Below are 14,442 nucleotides of genomic sequence, written 5' to 3'. Positions count from 1 at the left end.
ATATGGTACCATATTATCTTTAGTATAGAAAAAGTGAGTAGGGACTTATAAGTATAAAATATGATGCCTTACCATAGTATATCAGTATAATAACTATCAAAAGCTAATTATGCTCTATCATGATTGCCTAAGAATTACTGCATTATTAACATTATCCTAAAAATCCAATATTATTAATAAGCATCAGTACCTTATCCAACAAATGTCCAAAATACAAAATATATTATAATTAGAGTCAAAAATAACGGTAAAATTCCAGAGTCCAACATAGTCATCAAGACCCCAGTCTATATCTTGAGAAATCAACCAGGCTGCGTTTGCTGTCTATCCGGCTGACTCGGCGGGGAGCTGCCCAGTTAGAGCGCAGCGGAAGCAGGGGTTCCGTGGGTTGTTGTTTCGGCAGCCACGATTCCCTGCATCTGCGGATCGCAGTGCTGCCATTACGAGCTGCGTGTGCTTATCTAGAACTTGATCCATTTGGGTTGCAACAAATGTCTGCTGCTGGTTTGTGGGCATTCGAGCAACTCGCTCCAACATATCGTCCACTGAGGCTTCCCTAGGCAGAATGGACAACAGCTGCTTGGTCTTGTTATTAGCATTCTCAAAAGCTAGGGTTCGAAAAAAGGCTTGTCTGGTTGCAGCATCTAACTCAGTGGCTGCTTCAACTGCAGCTGCTAGTCTATCAATGAAATGGTTATAGTCCTCACTCAAACCTTGCTTAACAGCGGTATAGCTAGGTGCTTTTGGCTCTGTAGGCACCATATTAAAAGCTGCTCTGGCAGTTGTCATGGACGCATGATGCCACTCAAAGGGATGACGTATCTGGGCATCCAGTGAGCTGAAAGCCCCTTTTCCCAGCAGTATATCTGCTTGAACATTGAGTAAGGGGTCGCCTAGTTGTCGTGGCTGCTCCACCACCTTCCTGCACTCATCGCGCCATGCCCTTTCCCACAACATAAACTGGGATGGTGTTAAAATCAGTCTCGCAACAGTCTCACAATATGCTGGGCATAGCACATAGGCGGAGAAGATGTAATTCAGCAATTGCTTAGTCGGTTGTGAGTGTAAGCCATGGGAAGATACTGCTGTTTTCAACTGCATAAGCAGTTTCCAATCAAGAGCCGTGTGAGTGGCTCCTGGCTGTCCATCTGCGGTCCGTGCTGCCACAACTGGGAATGCCGCTGCACCTTCCAGAGCAGCATCTGCCTCCCAATCACCTTGTAACAAGGCGTCGCGAATAACGGCACGCCACCGATGTTGTGGACCAACGGGTGTAAGCTGGAGAGTCTTCCCGGTGATCTCTGTAGCTTGTGGTGCCGCCAGGGGCTGGGCATTGCCAGAAGGCATTATTCTAAGTTTCTGCAAGTCGTCGGCAACATTGTCAATAGTGTCGTCGGCATCGGACTGTGAGGAGTCGCTAGCGTCCGAGTTAATCACAGGCGGCGGTTCCCGGGCTTGAGAGGAAGGACCAGCTTCCGCGGCGGAAGTCCAACTCGGGCCCGCTGCAGCCGGGGGGGCGGGTCGGAATGTAGCAGAAGGAATTTGCGCCGGACGTGGCGAGATTGTAGCGGAAGCCGGGAGTGGGGAAAACGGACCACTGTAGGGCGGTGGCGCTGGGAGCAGGGGGGCAGACGGCTGCACCGGAACGGCAGGGATGGTAGGAATGTTTTGGGGAATTGGTGCCGCTGGCATCGGGGGTGCTGGTGGTTGCACTGGAACGGCAGGAACGTCGGGAACGTCTTGAGGCAGCGCAGGGTATAACGAAGGGTCCTGAGCCGGCGGCACCGGCTGCATTGGGACGTCCTGCTGAGGCGGCACTGGCTGCATCGGGACGTCCTGCTGAGGCGGCGCTGGCTGCTGGGGCGCTGCCGGCTGCGTCGGAGTGTTTGAAGTTGGCGGCACCGGTTGCTGAGGCGCTGCTGGCTGCGTCGGAGTGTTTGAAGTTGGTGGCACCGGTTGCTGAGGCGCTGCTGGCTGCGTCGGAGTGTTTGAAGTTGGCGGCACCGGTTGCTTCGGCACTGCGGACAACATCGGAACAGTAGATGCACTGGGGAGAGTCATCAAAGGCACCACCGTGCCTGGAGAAATTTTCAGGTCGGAAAAGAGAGAGCTAGCTGGGGTAACCATTGCCTCTAGTGGTCTCTCCCCCCGAGTGTCCAAGCCGTCAGCAAGCCGTGCCGCTGCTGTAGCTGCAAGGGTCTGTTCCAGTCTGTATTTCTTCAAGCAATTGATGACATCACGCCATTGCTTCTGTACGCTTTTGGCTGTTTTGTCACCGTCAATAGCCTGGTCAAAAATAGTATCGCCACAGCGGCGCCATTCAGATTCATCAAAAAGAGAGTCTGAAGTTTGAAAGTGTCCTCTTACTAGTCCATATGCTACTAAGGAAGTCAATTTTTTCTTTGACATGGACACTCCTCGCTTTTCCAAAAAGTTCAAGAGGAGAGAAATTGCTACTTGTTTATCCAAAAGTGCTTGTGTGGTCGGTTCGCCAGCTCCCCAAAGGGAGTCACCAATACTTTGAAAAAACCGCGGAAGAAGGGAGGGGCGGCTGGGAGGTTCCATGGTAACGGCAAGGTTCCGTAAGCACGCGGAAGAAGAGAAAAAAAAAGGAAAGAAGGAAAAAAAAAAAAGGGGGGTGTGGGGGGGTGTGGGTGGTGTGTTCGCCTTCCGGCGGCAACTGCCCTGGGGGGATCTGACTATGCACGATCACTGCCCCCAGAAGTGCCCATCTATATGGTCACACCTGTCGTCACACCAGCTGCCGTTATTAAAATTTTTGCCCCCATATTTATGGGCGGCAGCCCTTTTTCTTTTTTTTTTTCTTTTTTAATAAACGCCTATCTATATAGGCCGTCCGTATCGGCAGACACCTATCCCTTGGTTAGTAACGGGTTTAACGAGGGGGAAGGAAAAAAAGAAAAAAAAGGAAAAAAAAGGAAAAATAGAAAGAAAGAAAAAAAGGAAAAAAAGAGAGAAAAAAAGGAGACGTGTTTCCCCAGCAGGGGGTATAGTAGCGTCCGATCTCTTGCGTTTCCACCAGCTCCTTTTATGTGGAAGCCTCTATGTCCTTCGTGGCCGGAGGAGGGGGGGGAAGCGGCCTGGCGGTTTTCTTCGCGGCCTAGCGGTGGGGGGGGAGAGAGGCCTGGTCGGCGGTTCTTTCGCGGCCTGGCGGTGGGGGGGGAGAGAGGCCTGGTCGGCGGTTCTTTCGCGGCCTAGCGGTGAGTGGCCCGGGGTGCGGGTCTTCCGTACCTGGAGTTGGCCGGAGATTCAATCGGTGTGTTCGGGCGCCATCTGTTGGAGGACGGAGACCGGTGCGTCGAGAGATCGGGGCACTGAGAGTCGACTCTGTGGCTTCTGCGCAGCAGTGCAATTTATTAGGGCGATGCAGCGACCTTTATAGCCCCCAAAGGGGGTGTAGACAACTGACTTAGTTCAAGATTGGTACAAGTGGAGGGTACAGATTGGCTCCAGGTTAAGTGTAAGGCAGAGATAGGTTAACTTACAGTAAACACCTTAAGGATCCCACCCAGGGGGGGTGGCCAGAGTCAGCCCCCTGGGCCGTGCCCACCCCATAGGCGGGCAGATTCCACCCCCTGACAGCTGTGCGTGGGTTGCTCATAGTCACAGGCTCAGGCCCCTGGGAGCCTCAAGGCTCCAAGGACACTTCTCATCACAGGGTCTGATGTTGACCTTTCATGCTCCGCTGCGGGAGGAAGCTTCCCACAGGAAAGCTTGGTACTTTTATTCTGGTAACTAATTTGTTATGTGTTTTGTGAGCTACATAGCAGAGTTTAGTTTCACACAACACATGGACTAAAACTCAGTGACACTAAGGTAGGCAAAGTAACCTGATCGGGAAACAAATACCCCAAAGAGATGATCTTATATCTGTATTTCAATAATTTCCTGAGGTGAAAGTTCTGGTGGTAGAAAATGATTGGTGGCAAATAATGGTCAGAAGAAGAGAAAACTGGGATTTCTGCTGCTTCCAGCAGAACAGGGAAAGGAGGTGTGTTAGTTTGAAGCTAGTTAGAATGTTTTGGTTGAGAAGAACTAGATTACAGGCTGTGAAAGGAAAACAATGGTGATGTCTACTTCACTCATAGGTTTGCTAAGATGAATAAAACAAAAAATCAAAACATAGATAAAAGCTCTTCTGCTGCCAGCGAGCTCCATCTCTCTTTCTTGAACCGCACCCTCCATTTCTTTGGTTAGTCTACTTTGTTTCCAAACCCCCTGGGTGAACCTCTATTCTTCCTCGGGACTGGGATAAGGTTGAGAGGGGTAGAGGGAAGGTGAAGGAGTGGTTGGAAACCCCTCCTGGGGACTCAGGTTTCTGGGAGGGCTGTTGTGTTTCTGTATTACCTTTTAGCTTTTCTATTTCTGTATATAACTGTATATACTGTAAATACCTGCTTGTATATTATGCTAAGCTGTAAATAATAAACTTAATTCAATTTCCATAGCCAGCTGAGACTAGTCTGGGGTATTTCCAAAGTGTGTGGGGGGCGGGTAACACCCAAACCATCACAGGTGGTGGTAAAATAATCCAGTTTTAGGAATTTTTATTTTTTTTTTTGTCTCTAGGTCAGGCTGCTTCCTTGATCTGCCTTCTTCCTCTTCATAGAAGAAAGCAAATACTAGAAGCTGACATAAAAAAAACAAAACCACTTTGATTATTTAGGAGCAAAATATTTGCGTACTGAGACTGGCCTTACTTAGCAGTAAGTGATAATTCTGAGTGCACAAAGATGAACTTTATTGCTAATTCTTGGCTATCTGCTAAACTTGTATCCTGGAGTCCTGTATACCCCTAAATTCCTCTCCCTCTGTGGCTTGAATGGGAGAGGAAAAGCCTCTTGTTTCTCCCTCCCCCTGCCTTGCCCTGCAGGCATGAAGGGGGAGAGCAAGGGGCCCTTCCTGCATGAGGGGTGCCCTGTGCAGTGCCTGCACTGGAATCAGGCTGTGATTGTCTATGGTCTTCATGCCTAGGAAGTTGTAACTCTGCTCTTTGTCTAGAGAGGGTATAAATATTGGGGGACTTCCCACTCTTGGGGTTCCTGCCTTGGAGTTCATCCCCCGCCTTAGAGATCATGCCTGCCTGAGCGTTCGTGCCTGCCTGAGAGTTCTCCCCCCACCTTGCCTGGCCTGGATACAGGAAGAGCCCAGCACTCCAAAGGACTGCTTCACCCACTAATGTCCTTTGTGCAGACCTTAACGACCCTTAACGGCTCTTCTCTGGCATCAGAAGAGAGCGAGAGCACAGGCCACGGGACCAAGTCAGCCTGACCGTGAGTTATTTTGGCTCAGCTTTATTAAGTGGGAAATGCTATTCATTAATACCTAAAGCCTCTTCCAACTTCTGACTTCCAAAATAGTCAGATTATCTATGGCATCCTGTAGATCTTCTCAAAGGAACTGAATCTGGTAATTAAAATGTAATTAATTTCTGTATATAGTTTTGGGGATGGGTTTTCAGGAAAAGAAAACAACTCTATTTTTGTATAAAATTCCTGACTCGGCCACATTAATTCCCTGCCTCCACAACAACTTGAAGTTAAAACTTTACCAAAGATATTTTGAATTAATACTTATTTGACAACTTGTGAAGGTAGATTGTTATTAATAAAACTGAAAAATGGGTGTTTTCTTCAGGCAATGTGCTTGGCAGGGAAACTGGGAGAAAAAAATGCCTGCAAAGCCAGCCTGGGTACTCAACCCAATTATGCAGGGATGTGAGAAAGATTAGACTTTGGCATAGGCATATTTAATGTGTTGATAATTGAAAAGCCCTTTTCTACCTTACCTTCTTAGAGTGATTTGCCATTGAAATGGGCTGCCCAGGGAAGTGGTGGAGTTGCCATCCATGGAGGTGTTCAAGAAAAGACTGGATGAGGCACTTAGTGCCATGGTCTAGTTGACTGAGTAGGTCTGGGTGATAGGTTGGACTGGATGATCTTGGAGGTCTCTTCCAACCTGGTTGATTCTATGATTCTGTGATTCTTCAGTAGTCTCATGAGTGATGTATCTGCACCCTGTGTCTCTGCATTGGACAGGTACAAGGATTGCACGGCCATCCTGGTGAAGATGTGAGAAGTGCTGAGTATCCTGTTTGTACTCACTGTCCCAAAAATCCCCTCTTACATGAGCCCAGACACCCAGGAGCTCCCCAATATGCAACAACTGGACAAGAAACCAGCCAAAGAATGCAGAGTGAGCTTGTGAATGCTAACATGGGACCACTTGCCTGACTGCTCAGCTTGACCATCACTCTGGACCACCACACATGAATCTAAGCTCCTGTCACCTAAAACACACAGAAGGTGAAGGCTTCCTGTTGTGACAGGTGATGCTGATTCTGAGCCAACCACAGTCTAGCAGCTCCTGACTTATCAACAGCAGCAATCATTTCAGAGAAACCAGCCAGACAGGGGGGGGCTCAATTCAGGAACCCCCCTACCACACCATGCATGCCCAACACAACTGGACAGTGTGCCTGGCTAAGCAAATCACTCCTGGAAGATGTTAAGTGATTTTCAGAAAAACATGCATATTCAATGAGGCAGCCAGGTAAAAGAAGAGAAGCTCCAACCTGCAGATGGAGTGCTCCCCACCCACTCTCTTCAAATGGACTTTTGGAACACTATATGACTCCAGGATGACCTTTTTTCTCTTTGCATGGTGGCATTTCTTTCTTTTCTTTCTCTTTCATCCCTCACCTCTCTTTCTCTTTCCCTCTCCTCATCCCTCCCTATCCTCATGTGTGCATGTAATAAAATTAGCCTATGCATTTGACACCATTTGTGCCTTAATTCTGTTGCTGAGAATCTGAACCCCCCCATAACCAGGACTCCTTCGGACTGGGACAGACCCTTCACCCTGAAAATAGCAAGGGGCACAGATGGAGGCACCGTCCCTGGGGGTCTTCAAGAAAAGACTGGATGAGGCACTTAGTGCCGTGGTCTAGTTGATTGGATAGAGCAGGGTGATAGGCTGGACTGGATGATCTTGGAGGTCTCTTCCAACCTGGTTGATTCTATGATTCTATGATTTTGGGGATTAATTGGAAACAAGGCCGTGGGGCAGCTGATTTTGCTATCAATATCATGATATCTGAAGATGTTATCATCTTTGGCAACCCCTTTTTAACTGTAAAAAGATAAGTGCCTAACTTTTTCTGGTTTGCTTGCACATTGTTATGTTTGGGGAAGCAGACATTAGTGAAATCCAAAATCTAGAAAACTGAGCCATGGACTCCAATGCTTTCAAAATAAACTATAGTGAGATTAGGACCTGTCTGAGCTATAATAAGACACATAAAAATAGGTGTGTGGCAAATCCTTGTCATTATGACTGTACATCTATGTTTATAACTTGATGTCAAAGAGTTTTGGTGGTGTTGTGGCTACCCCAAACTCCTCTCACCCTGTAGTTTGAATGGGAGAGGAAAGGCATGAAAAAACTGTTTCCCCCCCGTGCTCTGCAGGCTTGAAATGGGGGGGGAGCAAAGGATCCTTCTGGCCTGAGAGGTGACCTGTGCAGATGCCCACGCTGGAAGTGGGCTGGTGATTGGCTGCGGTCTTCCCGCCTAGGAAATTGTAAATTGACTCTTTGTCTAGGAAAGGTATAAATATCGGGCTATCACAGTATCACAGTATCACCAAGGTTGGAAGAGACCTCACAGATCATCAAGTCCAACCCTTTACCACAGTGCCCAAGGCTAGACCATGGCACCAAGTGCCACATCCAACCTTGCCTTGAACTGCCCCAGGGATGACGACTCCACCACCTCCCCAGGCAGCCCATTCCAGTGCCCAATGACTCTCTCAGGGAAGAACTTTCTCCTCACCTCGAGCTGAAATTTCCCCTGGCGCAGCCTGAGGCTGTGTCCTCTCGTTCTGGCGCTGGCCACATGAGAGAAGAGAGCAACCTCCCCCTGGCCACAACCACCCTTCATGTAGTTGTAGACAGCAATAAGGTTACCCCTGAGCCTCCTCTTCTCCAGGCTAAACAACCCCAGCTCCCTCAGCCTCTCCTCGTAGGCCTTGTGCTCGAGGCCTCTCACCAGCCTCGTCGCCCTTCTCTGGACACGCTCGAGCATCTCAGTGTCCTTCCTAAACTGGGGGGCCCAGAACTGAACGCAGTACTCGAGGTGTGGTCTGACCAGTGCAGAGTACAGGGGCAGAATGACCTCCCTGCTCCTGCTGACCACACCATTCCTGATGCAGGCCAGGATGCCACTAGCTCTCTTGGCCACCTGGGCACACTGCTGGCTCATGTTCAGGCGGGTATCAATCAGTACCCCCAGATCCCTCTCTGTCTGGCTGCTCTCCAGCCACTCCTACCCTAGCCTGTATCTCTGCATGGGGTTGTTGTGGCCAAAGTGCAGCACCCTGCACTTCGAGCTATTGAATGCCATCCCATTGGCCTCTGCCCATCTGTCCAGGCGGTCAAGGTCCCGCTGCAGAGCCCTTCTGCCCTCCAACTCAGTCACATCTGCCCCCAGCTTAGTGTCATCTGCAAACTTGCTGATGACTGACTCCATGCCCTCATCCAGATCATCTATGAAGATGTTAAAGAGGATGGGGCCCAGCACTGATCCCTGAGGGACACCACTAGTGACTGGCCGCCAGCTGGATGTGGCACCATTCACCACCACTCTCTGGGTCCCACCCTCCAGCCAGTTCCTAACCCAGCACAGAGTGTTACCATCCAAGCCACGGGCTGACAGCTTAGCCAGCAGTTTGCTGTGGGGGACAGTGTCAAAGGCCTTGCTGAAGTCCAGATAGACCACATCCACAGGCCTCCCCACATCCACCAAGCGGGTCACCTGATCATAGAAGGAGATCAGGTTAGAAAGGCAGGATCTGCCCTTCCTAAACCCATGCTGGCTGGACCTGAGCCCTTTGCCATCCCTCAGGTGCGCAGTTATTGGCCCCAAGAGAACCTGCTCCTTCAGTTTCCCTGGCACTGAGGTCAGGCTGATGGGTCTGTAGTTCCCAGGTTCCTCCATCCAACCCTTCTTGTGGATGGGGACCACGTTGGCCATTTTCCAGTCTCCTGGGACCTCTCCGGTGAGCCAGGACTGCTGGAAAATGATGGAGAGCTGCTTGGCCAGCTCATCTGCCAGCTCTCTCAGCACCCTGGGATGGATCCCATCTGGTCCCATGGATTTGTGGGTGTCCAGATGGCTCAGCAGGTCCTGAACTAATTCTTCATGAATTTCCAGGGGAACACACCGCTCCCCGACCCCATCCCCCAGTTCAAGAGGCCACTTACCTCCTCTTCCTCCCTCCTTACTGTTGAAAACTGAGGCGAAGAAGGCATTCAGGACCTCTGCCTTTGCTTCATCATCAGTTATAGTGTTCCCCTCCTGGTCCAGTAAGCAGTGGAGGCTCTTCTTGCCCTTCCTTTTAGCATTGATAAATTTATAAAAGTGTTTTTTGTTAACTTTCACGGAAGTGGCCAGCCTAAGTTCTAGCTGAGCCTTAGCCTCTCTAATTTTTCTCCTACATAGTCTGGCTATCTCCTTAAACACATCAGGAGAAGCCTTCCCCTCCTTCCAGAGGCGATACACCCTCTTTTTCTCCCCCACTTCCTTCAGGAGCTCTTTGCTCATCCAGGCTGGTCGCCTCCCCCTGCGGCTCATCTTTCGGCACGTGGGAACTGCCAGTTCCTGTGCCTTCAAGAGCTCCTATTTAAAGTATGTCCAACCATCCTGGACCCCTTTGTTTTCAAGGACTGCTGCCCAGGGGATATTGGAAATAAGTTTCCTAAGCAAATTGAAGTTTGCCCTCCTAAAGTCCAAGGTGTAGGTTTTGTTGAAGTGCCTCCCTACCTCCCTGTATATTGAAAACTCCACTAACTCGTGATCACTACACCCCAGGCAGCCTCCCACTATCACATCTCCTACCAGCCCTTCTCTGTTGGAGAGCAGCAGGTCAAGCTGAGCTTGACCCCTAGTAGGCTCGCTTAACAGTTGGGTCATGAAGCTGTCCTCCATGCACTCCAGAAATCCCCTGGACTGCCTCCTCTCTGCTGAATTAAGTTCCCAGCAGATATCTGGCAGGTTAAAGTCACCCACAAGGACAAGATCTGAAGATCTTGAGACAGCCTCCAGCTGTTTGTAAAATATCTCATCTGTTTCCTCATCCTGGTTGGGTGGTCTATAACAGACTCCAACCAGGATGTCAGATTTATTAGTCCTCCCTCTGATTTTAATCCACAAGGTCTCTACCCCTTCATCCCTCACTTCAAGCTCAATGGCATGGAGTGACTCCCTAATATACAGGGCCACCCCTCCTCCTCTTCTCCCTTGCCTATCTCTCCTGAAAAGGTTATATCCCTCCAGGATAACAGCCCAGTCATGCCTGTCGTCCCACCAAGTTTCTGAAATGGCAACTACATCGTAGTCCCCCTGGTGGACCAGGACTTCCAATTCCTCCTGTTTGTTACCCAAGCTGCGTGCATTGGTGTAGATACACTTCAGCTGGGCTCTCGATTCAATTGTCCTTAGTTTCCTTCCATCTCTCTCCTTCTCAGAGAGAGTAATTTCCTCACCCACCCCCTTCAGACCTAGTTTAAAGCCCACCTAATGAGCCCTGCCAACTCCATTGCCAGGACTCTCCTGCCCTTCCTAGATAACTGCACCCCATCACAAGCCAGCAGGTCTGGCGCAGTAAAAGTTCCCCCATGGTCAAAGAACCCAAAACGCCGCCGCTCGCACCATCCCTTCAGCCATTTGTTGATATCGTAGGTTCTGCTATTCCTCTCTGTGAACTCCCTTGCCACAGAGGGAACTGAGCAGAACACCACCTGCGCTCCCGCCCCATCTATCAATTTCCCCAGGGCTTTAAATTCCTTTTTAATTGCCCTGGTCCCCTTCTTTTCAATTTCAATTTCGTCGCTGCCAGCCTGTAATACCAACAAGGGGTAATAATCAGAGGACTGAATTAGGTTAGGGATTCTCCTGGTGATGTCCCTAACCCGGGCACCAGGAAGGGAACAGACCTCCCTGTGAGACGGGTCGGGACGACAAATGGGTCCCTCTGTCCCCCTCAAGATGGAGTCCCCGACAACTACAACTCTTCTCTTTTTCTTGTTTTTTGTGGAGCTAGTCACCACAGTTGGTGGTGACTGCTCCACCCTAGGCAATGTCTCAGTTGGATGCTCCTCATTGCTCTCACCCTCTGTACCCTCTGCATGCAGCGCCTCATACTTGTTGCGCAAGGGCAGAGGAGGAGAAGGAGAGGGCCGGGGTGGATTTCCCTTACTACCCCTGACAGAGATCTGCACCCATCCCTCACTGTTTCCAGGGGCAGATTCCTTAGCAGGGGGGATCTGCAGAGCCTGCACCCACAGATCCAGCTCCCTTTCATTCTCCCTTATTGACCTGAGCCTGGATACTTCGTCCTTCAGCTCGGCCACTTCATCTTTCAATTCCGCCACCAAGGTGAGAAGGAAGTTCACCTGCTCACACGTGGTGCAGTTGTTCTCCCCTTCCCCTTCTGCAGCAAGTGAGAGGCTGTAGCACTCCCTGCATCCAGTGGCCTGGACTCCTGTGCTTTCCCAGGTCATGTCAGTCTGTGTGCACATGCTCCTCCTGCCCTTTGTAGCATGAGTGACAGGCATAGTGCACAGTGATACTGACAGTCGGAAAGAGAAGGGAAAGGGAAAAAAAAAAAAATCTCCCACCTGCAGCTAGGTACTTCCCACCTTGGGGTCCCTGTCTTAGAGTTCTCCCCCACCTGGATAGTTCCTGCAGAAGGAGTCCCCTGGTGCTGTGAAGGACAAGCTCCTGAGGGACAGGCCCGTCCTTGCTCTCCCCACCATAAGCACCCTTTTGTGCAAGCTTAATAGGCTTAACAAGCCTCGGATGTCATTTGAAAGAGAGAGCGCTGGCAACCATCTGAACCGCCCTTTTTCTCAGACAGCCTAGCTCACTTGTGAGTAGTATAACTTTTCTGCTCAGCCTGATTAATAGTTATCATTTCCTGACTTCTAAAATAGACAAATTTATCTATAGTATTCTTGTAAGACATTCTCAATCAAACTGAACCTGCTAATTAAACTAAATTAATTTCTGTATATAGTTTTATGGGCAGGGTTTCAGGAAAATAAAATAATACTATTTCTATATATATTTCTGACTCGGCCACATTAATTCCCTGCCTCCACAACAGATGTGTATAGTATATCACATTGTTTCAGTGCTGGCAGGAACAGTGTGGCCAGCAGGCCAAGGGAGGTTATTCTTCCCCTGTACTCAACACTGGTCAGACCACACCTTGAGTACTGTGTCCAGTTCTGGGCTCCTCAATTCATGAGAGATGTTGAGTTACTGGAACAAGTCCAGAGGAGGGCAACAAAGCTGGTGAGGGGTCTGGAACACAAACCTTATGAGGAGAGGCTGAGGGAAGCCGGGGTTGTTTAGCCTGAAGAAGAGGAGGCCCAGGGGTGACCTCACTGCTGTCTACAACTACCTGAAGGGAGGTTGTAGCCAGGTAGGGGTCAGTCTTTTCTCCCAGGCAAACAGCAACAGAACAAGGGGACACAGCCACAAGTAGTGTTAGGGAAAGTATAGGCTGGATGTTAGGACAAAGTTCTTCCCAGAGAGAGTGATTTGCCTTTGGAATGGGCTGCCCAGGGAGGTGGTAGAGATGCCATCTCTGGAGGTGTTCAAGAAAAGACTGGATGAGGCATTTAGTGTCTAGTTGATTGGCTAGAGCTGGGTGATAGGTTGGACTGGATGATCTTAGAGGTCTCTTCCAATCTCATTGATTCTCTGATTTTATTTTAGAAGTGTTAGAGTAATTTGTAAGAAATACTCTTTTCTTAGTCAGGTAAAGACATATAATTAAAATTATATTTTTTGGCAGAAGCTCAGTTTTCTTTTTTGGACTTGTATAGTTTGATTTTCCCTCATTTTTTCTCAGACATGTGAAACCTTGAAAAATTCTTCCATGACAGTGTTTAAGATCAGAGATCAGATATGGGTGTGTTTTTTTTTTTTTTTCCCCTTTTAAATATCTATGAAAAATCCTTTTAGAATGTGTTTTGCACAGCATTTTCTGTTATCATCCTGGTGCTTTTAAAAGATCTATTCAGAACTGAGGAGATGTTTGAAGGGTCCTCTTCCTTGAGTTTTTAATTTTTTAACTGCTCTGGAAATTGCAGTCTCAATTTCATCAAGCCAGGGTATTTTTAATCAAGCTGACAAGTACATTTTCTAACCTCATATTAGATTCAGGCAATCGAAAAAGACAATAATAGGGATGCTCTCAGGGTCTAGACTATATTCATTGTTGTTCTTTGGAGAATGACATTAAATGCCTTACACATAGAAGTCAAGTAATACTGCCCTTTCCTAGGAGCTTTTATGTTGACAGTAACTTCCTTACACGGATGACTTGCAAGTGAAATGCCATTTCCTCTATGTAGACTAAATCAGCTTCTATATGTATCAGGAAGGAGACAGGAGACCATAGATAAAAGTGTGAGAACTGCCCATCTTGAAGAATTCCATGGGGATTGATATTAAGTACTTACAGGTATGTCAGATCATTTAAATTCAGCAGTGCTGTAGTGCATCCATACTTTATGGTCCTCTGCAGCTTATGCATACTTTCTGAATTTCATGTTGCTTGCTGATTTTCACTGGCAGAGTCAAGTGAGTTTTTTGACTTATGAGCACTGCATGCCTTTATGTTTTGGAAACTGTTAACAGAGTAGGTCAATTCTTGCATCATGCTGCTGCTTTCCTACAGCTGTTCATCTCTTGTGTAGCTCGTTCTGGGCTGATGAATTTCTCTCACTTGAATGACATTGTTTCTAATATTTCCTGTCATATTTCTGAATTTCTTCTTCCAGGCAATTTACTACCCAATTCTTTACAGTTAACTGCCTCAAAATAGAGGACTGACTTTTAAATTTATAGTTGCTGTAAAATTTCATAATGTCTCTTTCTTAAGTATCTGTGCTTCTATTTGTTTCACCTTTAATATCAAAGAGAGCCAGAATGTGGCCATACTTTACACATTGTCTTATGCAAAGTACATAATCCTCATATTCCTGTGATGGAGTTTCATGGTTTACACACTCTGCCTGACTGATAGTTATCTCCTTGACCTCTTTAAATAAACAATTGTCTGTAGATTTTCCTTAAGGTGATATTCATTGATTGTGGAAACAGAGGAAAATATTTTCTTACATAAATTCTCTTATGTTGTGTTGTTTTCAGAAGGCTTCAGATTCTACAGAACTTTCAGCTTTTTGAAAAAGCTTTTGTCTTTCAGACAGGTGATTTTCTTGTTTATTCCTGATATCTTCTTGTGTTTCTTTCTCTAGGCCTCAAAGCTTTCATGAAACAGATCCTCTTCACCCTGATTTCTTCATGATAGCCCTACTCAGGACACGTTTCTGCTTCTACAATGTGTTTTC

Source organism: Pogoniulus pusillus, chromosome Z, assembly GCF_015220805.1.
Source record: "Pogoniulus pusillus isolate bPogPus1 chromosome Z, bPogPus1.pri, whole genome shotgun sequence".
NCBI classification, from domain to species: Eukaryota; Metazoa; Chordata; class Aves; order Piciformes; family Lybiidae; genus Pogoniulus; species Pogoniulus pusillus.
Note: the sequence above shows the minus strand (reverse complement) of the source record.